This window comes from Heterodontus francisci, chromosome 19 (genome assembly GCF_036365525.1).
Source record: "Heterodontus francisci isolate sHetFra1 chromosome 19, sHetFra1.hap1, whole genome shotgun sequence".
NCBI classification, from domain to species: domain Eukaryota; kingdom Metazoa; phylum Chordata; class Chondrichthyes; order Heterodontiformes; family Heterodontidae; genus Heterodontus; species Heterodontus francisci.
In genome coordinates, this window is record NC_090389.1 from 40862440 (window position 1) to 40879583 (window position 17144).

Below are 17144 nucleotides of genomic sequence, written 5' to 3' on the forward strand. Positions count from 1 at the left end.
AGGATTAGATTGGACGGGTGCTTGATGGTCGTCGCAGACGGGTTGGGCCGAAGGGCCTGTTTCTGTGCTGTATAAATCTAAGACTCTATGACTTGGTGGCCAAAAGTGAATATAATATTCAATATCAGAGCACTCTTTTGCAGTGGTACCTTTCATTTCATTATGCTGATCTAGCAATATAATTACACATTCTTTGTATTCCTGCTCTACAATGATTTGACATGTTAAGTGCCAAAACTGCTCTCAGAACAGACCTTTTCACATTCACTATTAGCTATTAGCTAAGTGTGAAAATAGATAAGTCCCCTGGGCCAGATGGGATTTATCCTAGGATTCTCTGGGAAGCCAGGGAGGAGATTGCAGAGCCTTTGTCCTTGATCTTTATGTCGTCATTGTCGACAGGAATAGCGCCGGAAGACTGGAGGATAGCAAATGTTGTCCCCTTGTTCAAGAAGGGGAGTAGAGACAGCCCTGGTAATTATAGACCTGTGAGCCTTACTTCGGTTGTGGGTAAAATGTTGGAAAAGGTTATAAGAGACAGGATTTATAATCATCTTGAAAAGAATAAGTTCATTAGCGATAGTCAGCACGGTTTTGTGACGGGTAGGTCGTGCCTCACAAACCTTATTGAGTTTTTTGAGAAGGTGACCAAACAGGTGGATGAGGGTAAAGCAGTGGATGTGGTGTATATGGATTTCAGTAAGGCGTTTGATAAGGTTCCCCACGGTAGGCTATTGCAGAAAATACGGAAGTATGGGGTTGAAGGTGATTTAGAGCTTTGGATCAGAAATTGGCTAGCTGAAAGAAGACAGAGGGTGGTGGTTGAGGGCAAATGTTCATCCTGGAGTTTAGTTACTAGTGGTGTACCGCAAGGATCTGTTTTGGGGCCACTGCTGTTTGTCATTTTTATAAATGACCTGGAAGAGGGTGTAGAAGGGTGGGTTAGTAAATTTGCGGATGACACGAAGGTCGGTGGAGTTGTGGATAGTGCCGAAGGATGTTGTAGGGTACAGAGGGACATAGATAGGCTGCAGAGCTGGGCTGAGAGATGGCAAATGGAGTTTAATGCGGAAAAGTGCGTGGTGATTCACTTTGGAAGGAGTAACAGTAATGCAGAGTACTGGGCTAATGGGAAGATTCTTGGTAGTGTAGATGAACAGAGAGATCTTGGTGTCCAGGTGCATAAATCCCTGAAGGTTGCTACCCAGGTTAATAGGGCTGTTAAGAAGGCATATGGTGTGTTAGCTTTTATTAGTAGGGGGATCGAGTTTCGGAGCCATGAGGTCATGCTGCAGCTGTACAAAACTCTGGTGAGACCGCACCTGGAGTATTGCGTGCAGTTCTGGTCACCGCATTATAGGAAGGATGTGGAAGCTATGGAAAGGGTGCAGAGGAGATTTACTAGGATGTTGCCTGGTATGGAGGGAAGGTCTTACGAGGAAAGGCTGAGGGACTTGAGGTTGTTTTCGTTGGAGAGAAGGAGGAGGAGAGGTGACTTAATAGTGACATATAAGATAATCAGAGGGTTAGATAGGGTGGATAGTGAGAGTCTTTTTCCTCGGATGGTGATGGCAAACACGAGGGGACATAGCTTTAAGTTGAGGGGTGATAGATATAGGACAGATGTGAGAGGTAGTTTCTTTACTCAGAGAGTAGTAGGGGCGTGGAACGCCCTGCCTGCAACAGTAGTAGACTCGCCAACTTTAAGGGCATTTAAGTGGTCATTGGGTAGACATATGGATGAAAATGGAATAGTGTAGGTCAGATGGTTTCACAGGTCGGCGCAACATCGAGGGCCGAAGGGCCTGTACTGCGCTGTAATGTTCTAATTCTAATTCTAATTCTATTTCTGCACCAGCCATTGTATAAGTGACACCTATGTTTTCTTTCCAGTGTATGGCCCTTTGCAATTGTCCATATTGAATTCCATCTACCAGTGTTCTGTCCATTTGCAGATTTTACCGAACACTTTTTCCAGGTGCCTGGCTGCCTCTACTGACTCTAATGCACCCATTTTCCATCCTGTCGTCCGCCCCCTGCATTTTAACATCTGTGAATTTGATGATTTTGCATTCTCTTTCTTAATCTCAGCTGTTAATGTACATTGGGAAAATAGAGAGCCCAACATTCATTCCTGGGCACTTCACACAGTAATTACCCCTACCTGACATCAGTAACAAGTGCCCATTGTTTCCTTTATTTCTCCACATGTACATTTTACCTTTACCACTGCTTTCAGTTAGAGTTGAAGAAACAGCTAGTCCAGTCGCTGTCACAAAACCAGAAGATGAATATTCCGTTTCTTCTTTAAAAAAAATACTTTTTTTAAAGAAAGAGAAATAACAAATCCTACATCACTATCATCTCCAGTGCCTGCAGCATTTTGAGGCCCAGCAAGCCCTCCACAAGTTTGATTAACCTGCCTTGCTGCCAACAACTTAATTTTCTTGTCTATTCTGGTGACACTGGGTCAAAACCGCAGACGCACAGTCATTAACAGATGTGATGATTACAACTCCCAGCGTCTAATGCTTGCATGGGCAAACATCAGGAATGTCTCGACTTGACACATCACTTTTAAAAGTTACAAATTCCAACATCTTCAGGATGAATGGATTTTTAGCAGTCACAATTAATGTTCATCTTCAGCTTTGATTGGAAGCATTTCCTGCAGTTAAAACTTTCCCCACAAGCACGGGAACCCAAAGAAAATGTGGATTTGACAAGAAAATCAAAGACAAATGCAATAACCAGGAGATTAAAAAATGACTTCCTTAGTGTAAAAAATTGAACATTTACAAGCATAATGACACCATACAGAACAATGGTATGCAGTCCCTAAACTGAGACTGAGGTTTGACGTTCTACTGAACACTATTTTTAATGTACTGGTTAATTTGCTGTTTAGTAATCGTATGTGCACTATATAACAAAATTGCTAACTTGAATCTCAATCCACTATTGCTCAACATTGGGAAGGGTAAATTAGAGTTTAAAGTAACAGATGTATCATTTGCCTCTGTGACCGCAGAGTTGACATTGACAAAGGTCTGGGAGCAGGTACTTGCTTATTTTTACTGTAGTAATGCTGGAATAGGTCCTCTAAAGAGGGCAAGAAGGTAAATAACTTTAAAATGGAGACAAAAAAAGTTAAGATAAATATTAGCATTCTTTTGTATATTTTACATTATTTTTGTTAAAATAGTGTTGATGATATTATCAGATAATGTCATTGGAATAGTAATGGAGTTTGAGAATATGATGTATTTAAACTAATATTTGTAGATTTAATCTGTAATCCAATGATTGCCATTTCATGTTAACTCTGATCCACCACACTGTTAGGGTCATAGTGTCATAGAGTCATAAGGTTTTACAGCACAGAAACAGGCCCTTCGGCCCAACGTGCCTGCACCGACCATCAAGCACTTGGCCCGTAGCCTTGTATGTTATGGCGTTTCAAGTGCTCATCTAAATACTTCTTGAATGTTGTGGATGTTCCTGCCTCTACCACCCCTTCAGGCAGTGTGTTTCAGATTCCAACCGCCCTCTGGTTGAAAAAATTCCTCCTCAACTCCTCTCTAAACCTCCTGCCCCTTACCTTAAATCTATGTTCCATAGTTATTGACCTCTCTGCTAAGGGAAAAAGTTTCTTCCTATCTATCCTATCAATGCCCCTCATAATTTTGTACACCTCAATCAGGTCCCCCCTCAGCCTTCTCCGCATCAAGGAAAACAACCCTAGCCTATCCTGTCTGTCTTCATAACTGAAATGCTCCAGCCCAGGCAACATCCTGGTGAATCTCCTCTGAACCCACTCCATTGCAATCACATCCTTCCTATAGTGTGGTGCCCAGAACTGTACACAGTACTCCAGCTGTGGCCTAACCAGCGTTTTATACAGCCAAATCATAACCTCGCTTCTCTGACATTCTATGCCTCGGCTAATAAAGGCAAATATCCCATATGCCTTCCTAACCACCTGTGCTGCTGTCTTCAGTGATCAATGGACAAGCGCCCCAAGGTCCCTCTGACCCTCTGTACTCCCTAGGGTCCTACCATCCATTGTATATTCCATTGCCTTATTAGTCCTCCCAAAATGCATCACCTCACACTTCTCAGGATTAAACTCCATTTGCCACTATAATTCCTCTAAGTTTTGTCATCAAAGCTGACTTTTTAAGCAAAATGATACATAATTTTAAATCAACTGAATTTAAAACAAACACAAAAGGATGTTAATTCTGTTTGTTTTTACTATGGCATAGAGAATGTATCTTGACTGGCAGCAATCAAGTTCCAGGAGACATCAGTGAGACAACTTGTCCAGTTGCAGTTCTTCTTGGTTTGATCTGTCTTTATACTGTAAAGGTTGACTTTGCCAAGTCTGCGACATAACCAGGTTAATCATTATGCTTTTAGCATTCTACTGCCTAAAAACTAGCTCCAATTTTTTTTGCCAATCAAATTACAACTTATGGCAGTGGCGTTTACTTCCAAAATAGAATGGTAGAAGCTAGGAAAAGAATAAAGGAAAACAGAACTTGCATTTATATAGCACTTTTTCATGTTCTCAGTATGTCCCAAAGCACTTCATGGCTAATTCAATATTTTTGAAGTGTAATCATTGTTGTCATGTAGGGAAACACAGCAGCTAAATTGCACACAGCGTATTTGCATACAGTAATACGATCAAATTATCACATAATCTGTTTTGGTGGATTAGGTTGAGGGATAAATGTTAGCTGGAACACCAGGAGAATCCCCCTTTTCATTTTTGAATAGTTCCATTGGATGTTTTACACCAACCCAAGACAGCAGATAGACCTCGGTTTAACATCGCATCCAACATAAACCACTTTTGAAAGTGCAGCACTCCATCAGTACTGCCCTAAAGTGTCAGCTGAGATTATGTGCTCTAGTTTCTGGAGTGGAGCTTGAACCTATGACCTTATAACTAAGAGGCTAGGGGGCTACTACTTAGTCAAGGCTGATATGTACAACAACCAGAAAAAGAATTTTCAAGCACTTTTTTTAGACGGTAAGGATTGGACTAAGTGGATTAGGTTTATTAGATAGTGAAAGAAGTAAAAATGTTAAAATGATAACTATAGGAGCAAAAATAGGTAAAAGATAAGACAAGAAGAAGTAGTTTTTAAATTGTTTTTTTAAATGTTTATAATTTAGGATTAATAATTAAAGTTATAAAGCTACTCCTGATGTTTGAGTGGCTTTCATTATTGTAGTAGTGGAGTTTGCCTCACAATTAAAATCTTTAGAAAATGGCTGGCTCAGAAATCCCAGAACTCCCTTTGTCTTGTCAAAAATCAAAGGGCTAAAATTTGTGCTTTTCCTCCAATTTCCTCCTCTGTTCTCGTGAAGATGCTGATTCGTGCTGGTGCATGGTTCCATGGTAATCTGTAGAACTGTGTTGCTTACCAAGGTAACCCTTATTGCATAAGAGCCTAGACAATGTGTACTCACAGGATATTTAACTGTGGGGGACACCACAGTTGAACCCAAGCTTGTCCTTTCCTGATTTCCACCTACAGGCACTTTCATTACAGGTCACTAGGAAGCAGTCAAGATTAGGAATGCTGGCTGATTCTAGCCCTCCCAACAAATGCACACTGAGGTTTTCCTGGATAAGATCCATTAATTCAGTTTAGAGGGAGGATTTATCCTAAGACATTCCTAGACAGTAATGTTCAGTATCACATCTGGTGGTGTATGCATCCACAGTGCCATATGGGAGATTAGATTAGATTAGAGATACAGCACTGAAACAGGCCCTTCGGCCCACCGAGTCTGTGCCGAACATCAACCACCCATTTATACTAATCCTACACTAATCCCATATTCCTACCAAACATCCCCACCTGTCCCTATATTTCCCTACCACCTACCTATACTAGTGACAATTTATAATGGCCAATTTACCTATCAACCTGCAAGTCTTTTGGCTTGTGGGAGAAAACCGGAGCACCCGGAGAAAACCCACGCAGACACAGGGAGAACTTGCAAACTCCACACAGGCAGTACCCGGAATCGAACTCGGGTCCCTGGAGCTGTGAGGCTGCGGTGCTAACCACTGCGCCACTGTGCCGCCCTTTGAAAGTTGTACTATCAGTGAAACTTCATTTTACAAACAGGGTTACATTGACCAAATTATAGATATTAACAATGACTGATAAAGTTTGCAATTGGTTATTAAATATTTAAATAACTAAGATTAAGAATGTTTTGGAAACAAAAGTGGGAAGAATAAACAAATAAATAAAAGTGTCTGTATCTAATGCAAATACTATAATTTCACCATGGAAGGTAGGGGTTAAAAAAAACATATTAAATGCCTTACATGTAGGGCTGGATTTTATGCAGCCAGGGGGGTTCCTAATGCCAGGCCCAAAAGGTGAGGGAACCCCGCCTCGGCACTTTGGGGGATCCCCACCTGCATTTTAAGATGCTTGGGCAATTAACTGCCCTGTGCTGGGGTCCCTGTTCCTTTAAAGACGGGGATCCCACCTCCAAGAGCTACTGGCCAATTAGAGGGCCAGTAACTCAGCAGTCCCAGCAGTGCCATTGGGAACAGTAGCCACTGCTAGAATTGCCGCAGTCATCGGAACAAAAGCCACCATGGCGCCTGGAGTGCAGGTAAGTTGGGGCAGGCTCACCAAGGCTGCTCAAGCAGGCCTCGGCAAGAGATTGCAGGGGCGAGGGGGGATGGTGTTTATGAGGACAGGGGTGTGGGTGATGGTATGCCACTGGGGCCTTCTGTGAGCCTTAGATTGCCTTCGGAGGAGGGCCGCTACCCCAAGTCCACAGGGAGGCAGCATGGAGTTATTGGGCAGTCTCCACAGTGGCGGTGGGAAGAGGCTGTTAATTGGTGTCTTAAGGGCCTCAATTGGCCTCTGAGCAGAATCCCCATTCTGGACTAAATTTGAAGACATCGGGAACGTGACAGGCACTCCACACAGACCCCCATACACCCCCTCACCCGCCCAAGCAATTTTATGGGACTCCACGCCTCTATATCCATCCATAGGGTGCCCATAAAATTCAATGTGCACTTCCAGTAGACATTACACTTACTTCCTGTCACACTTTATCAGTCGCACTTCCATTGTCACACTTTAGTGTTTCCTCTGATTCACCATGAACCATGCCCCAGGAGAACTGTTAGTTTTATATATAATGAGGTTGAAAATCCATATTCCCATTATGAGAATGCAGTGGAGTGGTTGGTTATTGTGTTGAGATCTGGGCTGCACCCAATTTTCTGTCAGAGCCTGTTTGAGGCAGGGCTGGCGGGGGAATTCCCAACGAGGGAACTTCCTTGCCCATCCGGCCTGAGTTAGGCTTACTGGTTGTTAAAATGAGCTTAACCAGACTTTCTGGTACTCAACCTGGTGGCCTGGACCCCCAAAAGAAATTGCCAGCTTCTTGTAAAGGAAGCCATTTTGCAGTTCCAAGGTTACTACTGTGCCAGCAGCTTGACCGGGCCAAGGACAGCTGCCTAATGCCCTTTGACATGACCCGCTTTCTTCTGGTGGGCATTAAAAATGCATCTACCATGGTATGGATGTTTGCCACCATTATTTGAATCAGATAGCCTCCCCTGACCCTGGACACTTCAGTATAATCAGAAATGGAGGCCACCAGTGAGTGATGCTCCAGCACTTACTAGATGCTTTCACATGTACCAGAATTTTAAAAGACCACCAGAAAAAAAATGGCTCATTTCTTCCCCTGTTACATGCTTGAAAACAATTTTTAAAACATCCCTACTTGTGGCCCAGAAGAACTTACCTACAAAGCCACAGGAGACTACGTTAAACTTTTTAATTATCATTATTGTTAGATCAACTCTGCTGTGTTGCCACATTTTGTACCATTGCTATGGGAAATAAAAATGTGGCATTCATACTGTACATTGTGCCACTGATGTTGTATGGAAAGAAAAGAAAGACTTGCATTTATGTTGTCTTTTCATGACAACAGGATGCTCCAAAGTGCTTTACAGCCAGTAAAGTATTCTTGTAGTCATTGTTGTAATGTGGGGAAGACAGCAGCCACTTTGCACGCAGCAAGTTCCCACAAACAGCAATGTGATAATGACCATATAATCTATTTTTATGATGTTGATTGAAGGATAAATATTGGCCAAGACACTATGGATAACTCTTCTTCAAAATAGTTTCATGGGATGTTTTATGTCCTCCTGGGACCTCAGTTTAATGATTCATCCAAAAGGCAGCACTCCCTCAGTACAGTACTAGAGTATCAGCCTAGATTTTTGTGCTCAGGTGCTGGACCAGGACTTGAGCCCACAGTCTTCTGACTCACAGTTGAGAGTGCGACCCACTGATCTACAGCTGATGCTCCAGAAGTGCAAAGTTAATACAATTTAGCCATGTACTTTCCCGTAGCATACTCATGCATTGAGGAAAACAATCTTATTTTATTTAATGATTAAATTACAGAATGAACACGTCACGAAATCTTCCATATTTTTAGAAGTCCATCCCCTACCTTATTGTAAGGATTTCAGTTGCACTTTAACACATCTGTTCTAATACTTCTGGGACTTGGCATCTAGCTATTTCATGTAACATTTATCCTGTGTTATGGAATATTTACAATACCAAGCATGATACGTCTCATTATAATGCACAAAGTGTTCGGCTTCCAGGTACTACATCACAATGCAGTTGGGGAATAACAAGGGCACTTCAGTGCTTTTTATGCATTTCACTCTTACTGGCCTACTAATAGATTACACCCATTTTTAATTATGTCAGAAGCAGTGCAGCAAATCTGCTAAAATTGACTCTTCCATAATTTTCTGTTAGAACAGAGATCAAATGTTATGTTTGGTCATTGTATTTCATTTCTTTAAAATTCTGCTATATATGGTCTTGCTGTACGTTTACTACAGAGCTTTGCCCTGTGGTATAGAGAATTCCTGTAGAGGGCAGTCACACAAGCATCATTACAATCACATCCAGTTAATGACAGAAAAACACAGATAATGGAGTACCAGATCAATACTGAACAATAGTTGCTATAAGTGATTGTCATAGAGTTATAGAGTCATAATGGCACAGAAGGAGACCATTCAGCCCATCGAGTCCATGCTGACTCTCTGTAGAGCAGTCCCATTCCCCAGCTCTATCCCCATATCCCTGCAAGGTTATTTCCCTCAAGTGCCCATCTAATTTCTTTTTGAAATCATTCATTGTCTCTGCTTCCACCACCGTCGTTAGCAGCGAGTTCCAGGTCATCACCACTCGCTGAATAAAAAAGTTCATCCTCACATCCCCCTGCATCTATTGCTCAAAATCTTAAATCTGTAACCCAGTCCTTATACCATCAGCTAATGGGAACAGCTTTTCTTTGTCTACCCTATCTAAACCTGTCATAATCTTGTACACCTCTATCAAATCGCCCCTCAATCTCCTTTGCTCCAAGGAGAACAACCCCAGTTTCTCCAGCCTACCTTGGTAGCTAAAATGCCTCATACCTTGGCTGGATTTTACATTGGACGAGAGGCCCCATCCACCGGCCAAATAATCGGGGGCAACCTCGCCTCCCCCGGGCCTGGGGAGACAGGCCAGGATTTTACGCTCCCCAGGTGCTTAATTGGACTTCCACTTCCTTGAGGCAGGAAGCCCCGCCTCCAAGAGCTGCTGGCCAATCAGCGGGCTGGCAGCTCCTAGTCCCAGCAGTGCCACTGGGAGCAGTGGTCACTGCTGGGACTGCATCCATCCAACAGCGGCAAGAGGGACATCAGACCTGGAAGACAGTTAAGTTTTGAGGCCTCACCAGGGATAATCGGCCGGGCCCTGGCGAGGCAAGTTGGGGGTCAGTTGGGGGGGTGGTGGGGGGGGGGGCTTCATTTTAGTGCAGGCAGTTGGGGCTTCGGTGGGGCCCTTCATGGGGCACAGATTGCCCGATCAGGTTACTCACCCACTCCTCAGCCCACAAGGAGGCCACCAGGTTTTACTTGGCGGCCTCCGGGAGGACCTGAGCCACCTACCGGCCACTGGTAAAATAGCAGCGACGGTGGGAGGAGGCCCTTAAGTGGCAGTTAATTGGCCACTTAAGGGCCTTGATTGGCCTGGGATGGGCGGGCCTTTCTCGCTGCCGTCACCCCTGGTAAAATTGCAGTGGGGGAGAGGGGAAGGCGTCGGGAATGGTTCCCCCCCCACCTCCCACTCAATTTTATGCCCCCTATGGCCACCAGCCCGCTCCTGGATCCATTCTGGTAAATATCCTCTTCATCCTCTCAAGGACCCTCAAATCCTTCCTAAAATATGGTGAGCAGAACTGGATGCAATACTCTAGTTGTGGCCTAACCAGAGCTTTATAAATGTTTAATATAACTTCTGCTTTTGTACTTAATACCTCTATTCATGGAGCCCATATGCTTTGTTGACTCTCTCTCAATATGTCCCTGCTGTCTTCAAAGATCTATGCACATAAACCTCCAGGTCCCTCTGTCCCTGAATACTCTTTAGAACAGTGCCATTAAATATATATTGCCTCTCCCTATGCTTTCAGCCAAAATGCATCACCTCACACTTCTCTGTATCAAATTCTATCTGCCACTTGTCTGCCCATTCTGCTAGCCTATCTATGTCCTGTTGCAGTCGATTAGTATCATCTTCACCGTTTGCCACACCTCCAAGTTTGGTATAATAAAAGCAAAATACTGCGGATGCTGGAAATCTGAAATAAAAACAAGAAATGCTGGAACCACTCAGCAGGTCTGGCAGCATCTGTGAAAAGAGAAGCAGAGTTAACGTTTCGGGTCAGTGACCCTTCTTCGGAATCCGAGTGGTTCCAGCATTTCTTGTTTTTATTCCAAGTTTGGTATCATTGGCAGTTTTTGAAATTTTACTCCATATTCAAATATCCAAGTCATTTATTTTTATATATATATATATATATATATATATCAAAAAAAGCAAACTAAAAGGCTTCAGGTTATGGATCATTAAACTGCAAGTTTCTGAATAGAGTTCTGAACCTGGTTCAGTGATTTTATAAAGTTTGAAAAGTAAATATTTACTTGGTATAAATAATTCTAATCTTTTTCTTTTTTAGCGTTCCAGAAAAATTGGATATATTAAAACCATCAGTTCAAGGTGAGTCTAGAAGCTGCTACATGCTATTTGAATTAATGTCCTGTTTCTAGGTGTTATGATTAGAAGAAGCTGGAAAGGTACTGGCATGTTTATTCAGGGTCTTCACTTTAGGTACTGGAGGGTCCTGTACCATCAATGCAAACAGTATTCAGAACACACACACACAAACATGGAAAGTATACAAGAAAGTTACCCCTAAGAGAAAATATGCGACAAAGTTTATTTAAAGTTAATGGGGCTGAAAATTCATAGAAGCCACATTTTGACATAAGTGCCAGGATTCACCTACCGGGAACCTAAACTAGTGATACCGTTAGATATTCAGATTCGGAGAAAGCTCCCACACTTAATTCCCAATGGTAGATCAGAAAAATTGGTGTTTCACTGCTGATTTACGTAGCTGCCAGGGCCCCAACCCACAAAGAAAGCCAAAGTGCCCCCATTAGTACTATTACATAGAAACATACAAATTAGGAGCAGGAGTAGGCCATTCGGCCCCTCAATCCTGCTCCACAATTTGATAAGATCATGGCTGATCTGAATGTGGCCTCAACTCCACTTTCCTGTCTGCTCCCCATAACACTTGACTCCCTTGTCTATCAAGAATCTATCCAACTCAGCCTTGAATATATTCAATGACCCAGCCTCTACTCCTCGCAAAGGAAGCAAATTGCACAGACTAATGACGCTCTGAGAGAAAAAAAATATTGATGAAGTAGATGAATTTAAAACACTTTTGAAAAAAAAGTATCTTTTTCTTACAGGGGTCCTGGTCCTAACTCCCAAAATGGGGCCTAAAACCACCATTTGGCAGCCTGGTATTTGGTTTACCAACCACCAATGATCTACCCAGCTAAGAGGCTGAGGCGTTATAACTTCCATAGTTGGGAGTCCCTGTTCTTTGATTCCATCGCCTCCCACACCGCTTGCCTTGTTTAGGATGGCCCAATGGAACCACACTGTAAGCACAGGTCCTGCATACCTCTTGCACATTTAACTACAAGAACTATCTCACCAAGGTAGCTAAGAAGACCAAAAGCAGGAATAGCCTCTTCGCAGGGACTACCAAACACCAGCCTTCTCAAATATATGGCGTGATATTGAAGCAAAGAACCCCCTCGAGAAAATCCAGGAGATGCCACAACTGCCACTTTTCAAAGATAAATTGGAAGTGCCTCGCTATCAATTCATCAGCAGATCAATCATCAATATGCTAACTAACATCTTCATGTTGGACACTGTCTCATATGGTAAACAACATGGAGACAAGCTGCTCATGTTGCAAGGAACTCCTTCCTCATCACCCAGCCAGGAAACAGAGAGTGCCTGGCTTTAAGTTGCCATCGTAGCTCAACAATGTTAGATGTGTAGTGGTAAGGTGTGCAGCAAATAATGACACCTGGGGGTGCAGGAATAGCCCCCTATATTGCTGTGGTGCAGTTGAGAACACAGGACCTCGACTGAATGACTGGACATTTCAAGTTGGTCCACCTGGATGACTTTCCAGATTCCAAAATACTGACCCCAAGTCTATATTTACAAACTATTTACAATCTATATTAATGATTTGGATGGAGAGACCAAGTGTATTGTAGCCAAATTTGCTGATGATACAAAGATGGGTAGAAGAGCAAATTGTGAGGAGGAAACAAAGAGTCTGCAAAGGGATATAGAAAGGTTAAGTGAGCGGGCAAAAATTTGGCAGATAGAGTATAATGTGGGAAAATGTGTGGTTGTCCACTTTGGTGGGAAGAATAGAAAAGCAGAATATTATTTAAAATAGAGAGAGACAGCAGAATGCTGAGGTACAGAGGGATCTGAATGTCTGTACATGAATCACAAAAGGTTAGCATTCAGGTGCAACAAGTAATTAGGAAATCAAATGTAATGTTGGCCTTTGTTGGTCTTATGAAGAAAGGTTGAGCAGGTTGAGCCTTCACTTATTGGAGTTTAGAAGAATGAGAGGTGACCTTATTGAAACATATAAGATTCCCCTTCGTTGGGGAATTTAGAACTTGTGGGCACAGTTTCAAAATCAGGGATCTCCAATTTAAGACGAGGAGGTGAGGAGGAATTTCTTCTCAGAGGGTCATTAATCTTAGGAATTCTCTACCCCAGAGAGCAGAGGAGGTTGGGTCATTGAATATTTTTAAAGCTGAGTTAGACAGATTTTTGATCTACAAGGGAGTAAAGAGTTATGTGGGGGGAAAGCAGGAAAGTGGAGTTAAGGCCACAATCAGACCAGCCACAATCTTATTGAATGGCGGAGCAGGCTCAAGGGGCTAAATGGCCTACTCCTGCGCCTATTTCTTATGTTCTTATGTTATGATCCTATGACTGTGACTATTCCAGCTAACAAATCCTGCAGTTCTCACGTTTGCAACTTCAGCATTTCAGATAAGTAAGCGATGATACTGTCATTTCTTGAGTTGAACTGCTTTGACCACGTATCCCCCCGACCCCCCAAGAAACCTTGGGTAACATAGATTTAACCACTTATGTTACAATCCTAGCAGTACAGAAATATTATGTTAGAACATTTAACACAAGCATAAAGCCAATTTGTCATATATAGGTAGAGGAGACTTATGGAAGTTCTAGGTCGATTAATATTTAGACAAAGCAACACTGAATTGTAAAAATTATCCTCGCATTATGATCGCATTACGAATGGAAAACATGTAATTTGAGAAAGGAGGCTACTACACCTGCCCATGAGGGACTTAATACATATAATTAGCTGGAGTGTCTCACTGCAGTCTGTACTAATCTTACTATCATAGCAGCCTGTATCTCCCAGACCAAAATCCCAGCAGCTAATACTGCTTGTAGGAGGTGAAATTCAACTGCAGCAGGGATATAAGGCGGGCAGTAGTAGTTCGACAGCCCATCATACCTGCCACCCCACTTAATGTTTGAGCAGGGTGTCTGGCACGGACACGATGGACTGAACGGCCCCCTTCCATGCTGTTTATTGCACCTACTGTAGTTGTATTTCAGCTTTGTAAATATAAATAGAAACTGGCCACTTTCTGATTCCTTACCTCTCCAGCTTGAGTTAAATCTGCGTTGGTGTCCCAGCTTTGGCAGTTTTTCCATTTAGCATTAAATATGGAGCAATAGAAATTTTGGTACAGGAGGAGGTCATTTAATTCATTGTGTATGTGTCAGTACTAGCTGTCTAATAACATTTCTCTCTTTCCTCTCACCCTTTAATACTTAATACTTTCCGAAGGTGTTTATCTCATTTTTTAAATGCCATTTTTTATGGGTGATCTTGGCTTCAATAACCTCTTATGGTAAAGCATTGCATGTTGTAATAACCATCTGTGAAAAAAATCTTTATAACCTTCCACTTAAAACGAATACAACATGTTGGTGTATTGTATAAATTATTAGGCCGTTTTTCAAATTTGTATATAAGACAGATTAAAGTAGCTCTTCAAATAAGCAACATTTAGCAGAGAAAACAGGAATGTGCTGAGTCAGGAAAATAAAGCACTGAATGGTATACATTAAAGAAAAAAGACTAGCATTTACATAGGACCTTTCAAGTCACACGCCATCCTGAGATGGAATTATATCGCCATTCCTTCACTGTTGCTAACAGCACCATGGACATGCAAACAGCAGTTGAAGAAGGCAACTCACCACCACCTTCTCAAGGGCAATTATGGATAGGCAACAAATGTTGGCCTAGCCAGTGACACTCCTATCCCATGAAAGAATAAAAAAAAGACACCCCAAAGTGCTTTACAGACAAAAAAGTACTTTTGAAATGTAGTTACTGCTGTAACGTAGCAGTCATTTTGCACACAGCAAGCTCCCACAAACAGCAATGAGATAATAACTAGAGAATCTGTTTTACTGATATTGGTTGAGGGATAAATCTTGGTCACGGCACCACCAGGTAGAATTTCTCTGCTCTTCCTGGAAATAGTGCTGTGGGATATTTTATATCTGCTAGAGCAGGCAGGCAGGGTCTTAGCTTAACATCGCATCTGGAAGATGGCACCGCCAATAATACTGCACTAAATTGTCAGCCTAGATCTATGTGCTAAGTCTCTGGAGAAGGGCTTGAATCCACAACAGTCTGCCTCAGAGGCAGGAGTGCTACCAAATGAGCCACCGCTGACACTGACATTCAAAATTCAGGTTATGGCATTCTGAGTGCCATTACCCTGATGAATGACCACATCCCCTGTCATTTTAATTTTAAAATCTTTACTATTATTGCACAGAGGATGGGCACGGATTCTATTAGTGTTTCAGTGTGTTTGGGGAGCTCACCCGGTTATTAGAGGTCCCAATATTCAAGCTAAGAAGTTTCAGAAAAGGTAAACCAAACAAAGGTAAAATTTGAAGAAAGACTGATGGATTCAGGAGAGACACAAGCTGAGAGAAGGACTGTAGAGAACCACAGGGGAAAAAAAAGCAACTGGTTTTGGCATGGCTCATAATGTTCTATAATAGCACCAGCATTGGTATGTGAATTACTGCTGCAAACACTTGCATGGCATAAATTATAAAGCCACCATTCATGTAGCAAATTACAGTCTTTTGTCTATTTTACAGTTCTATATTCATGGCTTCTTCATTGGGATAGAGTGAAAAAAATCAATTTGATGGCAGCCGCTAAAATATTAAATCAGCACAATTAAAACTGCTGTTTGGATATTCAAAAGATTGTTAAAGCCTGCCATGATGATTATGCAAGCTGTAGTTTATAGTCCATGATTCATTACTGCTGCATGGAGAGACAACAAGAAAAATATGTTTCAAGGTTATTTTCCATTGAACAAATCAAGCACCACTTTCTTAATGTTATTTGTGGCGTGTTGTATATTATTGCTGCATATTGCAGTCAAATCAGATAAGACAAATTCGTTATGGAGCAAATTGAGATCTAAAGCAATTTTTGACTCCAGCTGCTTAATCCTAATGTCAGACCATCCCTCTACAATTAACCTTGGAGGGTTTTGTGTAACTTTAAAAAAAAAGTTTTACAGAATCACAGCAATATGGCTTTTACTTTGCCGTAGCAAAAACAACACATAAACAGCTGTGAGTTATGAAAGGCACAATTTTTATTTTTTTTAAATCAAGCATTAAAGGGGGTATCTGGGGGAAAGGGTGAAAAATGCACTAAGTGGATACTGTGCTAATATGACATGCCTGATTAAAGGTCTGATTTTAGCCCACAATTTTGGGGTTAATTGGTGAATGACCATGATTTAAACATGCCTGGAGGTGCAGAACCAGAGACCTGTACAGTTAGAACTCAAGCGCTGATCAGGAGCAATTTTCGTTAAGAGGTATATGTAGTCTTGTATCAAGGTGGCTCAGGGACTGAGGGCGAGGGCTCACAGCTTCTCAGATGTGGCACTGCAGGTCCTGGCAGAGGAGAAAAGCCCCAAACCTGCAGGGGGAAGGAGGCCATAGAGGCAAATAATGCTGCAGATGTGGGACCAGATCAACGGGGAGGTGAAAGCCAGGAGCCCTGTCCCCAGTGCCGCAAGAAATTTAACAATTTGACACAAGTGGTCAAGGTAAGATCCTATCTCACAAATACACTTTTCAATAACTGCAACAGCATCACCACCTCAACATACTTCATCCACCATCTAACTGCACGCTGCTATTCACACATGCTAAGCTATTGCATCCTTTAGAAGCACTACTCACACCTTAGACGCATCTCAGCTCTTCAACCATGTGAGGCATCACACACACACACACACGCACACACGCACACACACACACAGAGCAGGGAGCATCTCGCCTAGAGATATGTGGCCACTCCAGCTTCCTTAAATATCCACAAATAATCTCCCAAAGTTATCTTCACTCACAAACTCTATACGGTCTGATCACACATATCCTCCGATAGTGACCACACATGTTGCATCCTAACCCTTCTAGTTTTATCATTGCAGTCTCCCACCAGCAAGCTACACCTCACCTCCTAGAGGAACTGGAAGAGTCACCTCACCA

General features: G+C 42.3%; 1 long non-coding RNA gene across 3 annotated transcripts; it reads left to right on the forward strand.

The window, feature by feature from the left end:
• The first annotated feature begins 3026 nt into the window (after positions 1–3026).
• LOC137380379 (uncharacterized) lies at positions 3027–15764 on the forward strand. 3 transcript variants are annotated; one of them, XR_010977010.1, is made up of 3 exons: positions 3027–3060; positions 11110–11150; positions 11915–15764. It is a non-coding gene; the product is annotated as an uncharacterized lncRNA (long non-coding RNA). The 3 variants fall into 3 exon arrangements; XR_010977009.1 differs by lacking the exon at positions 3027–3060 and adding an exon at positions 4292–4402; XR_010977011.1 differs by lacking the exon at positions 3027–3060 and adding an exon at positions 5381–5443.
• The last annotated feature ends 1380 nt before the right edge of the window (positions 15765–17144 follow it).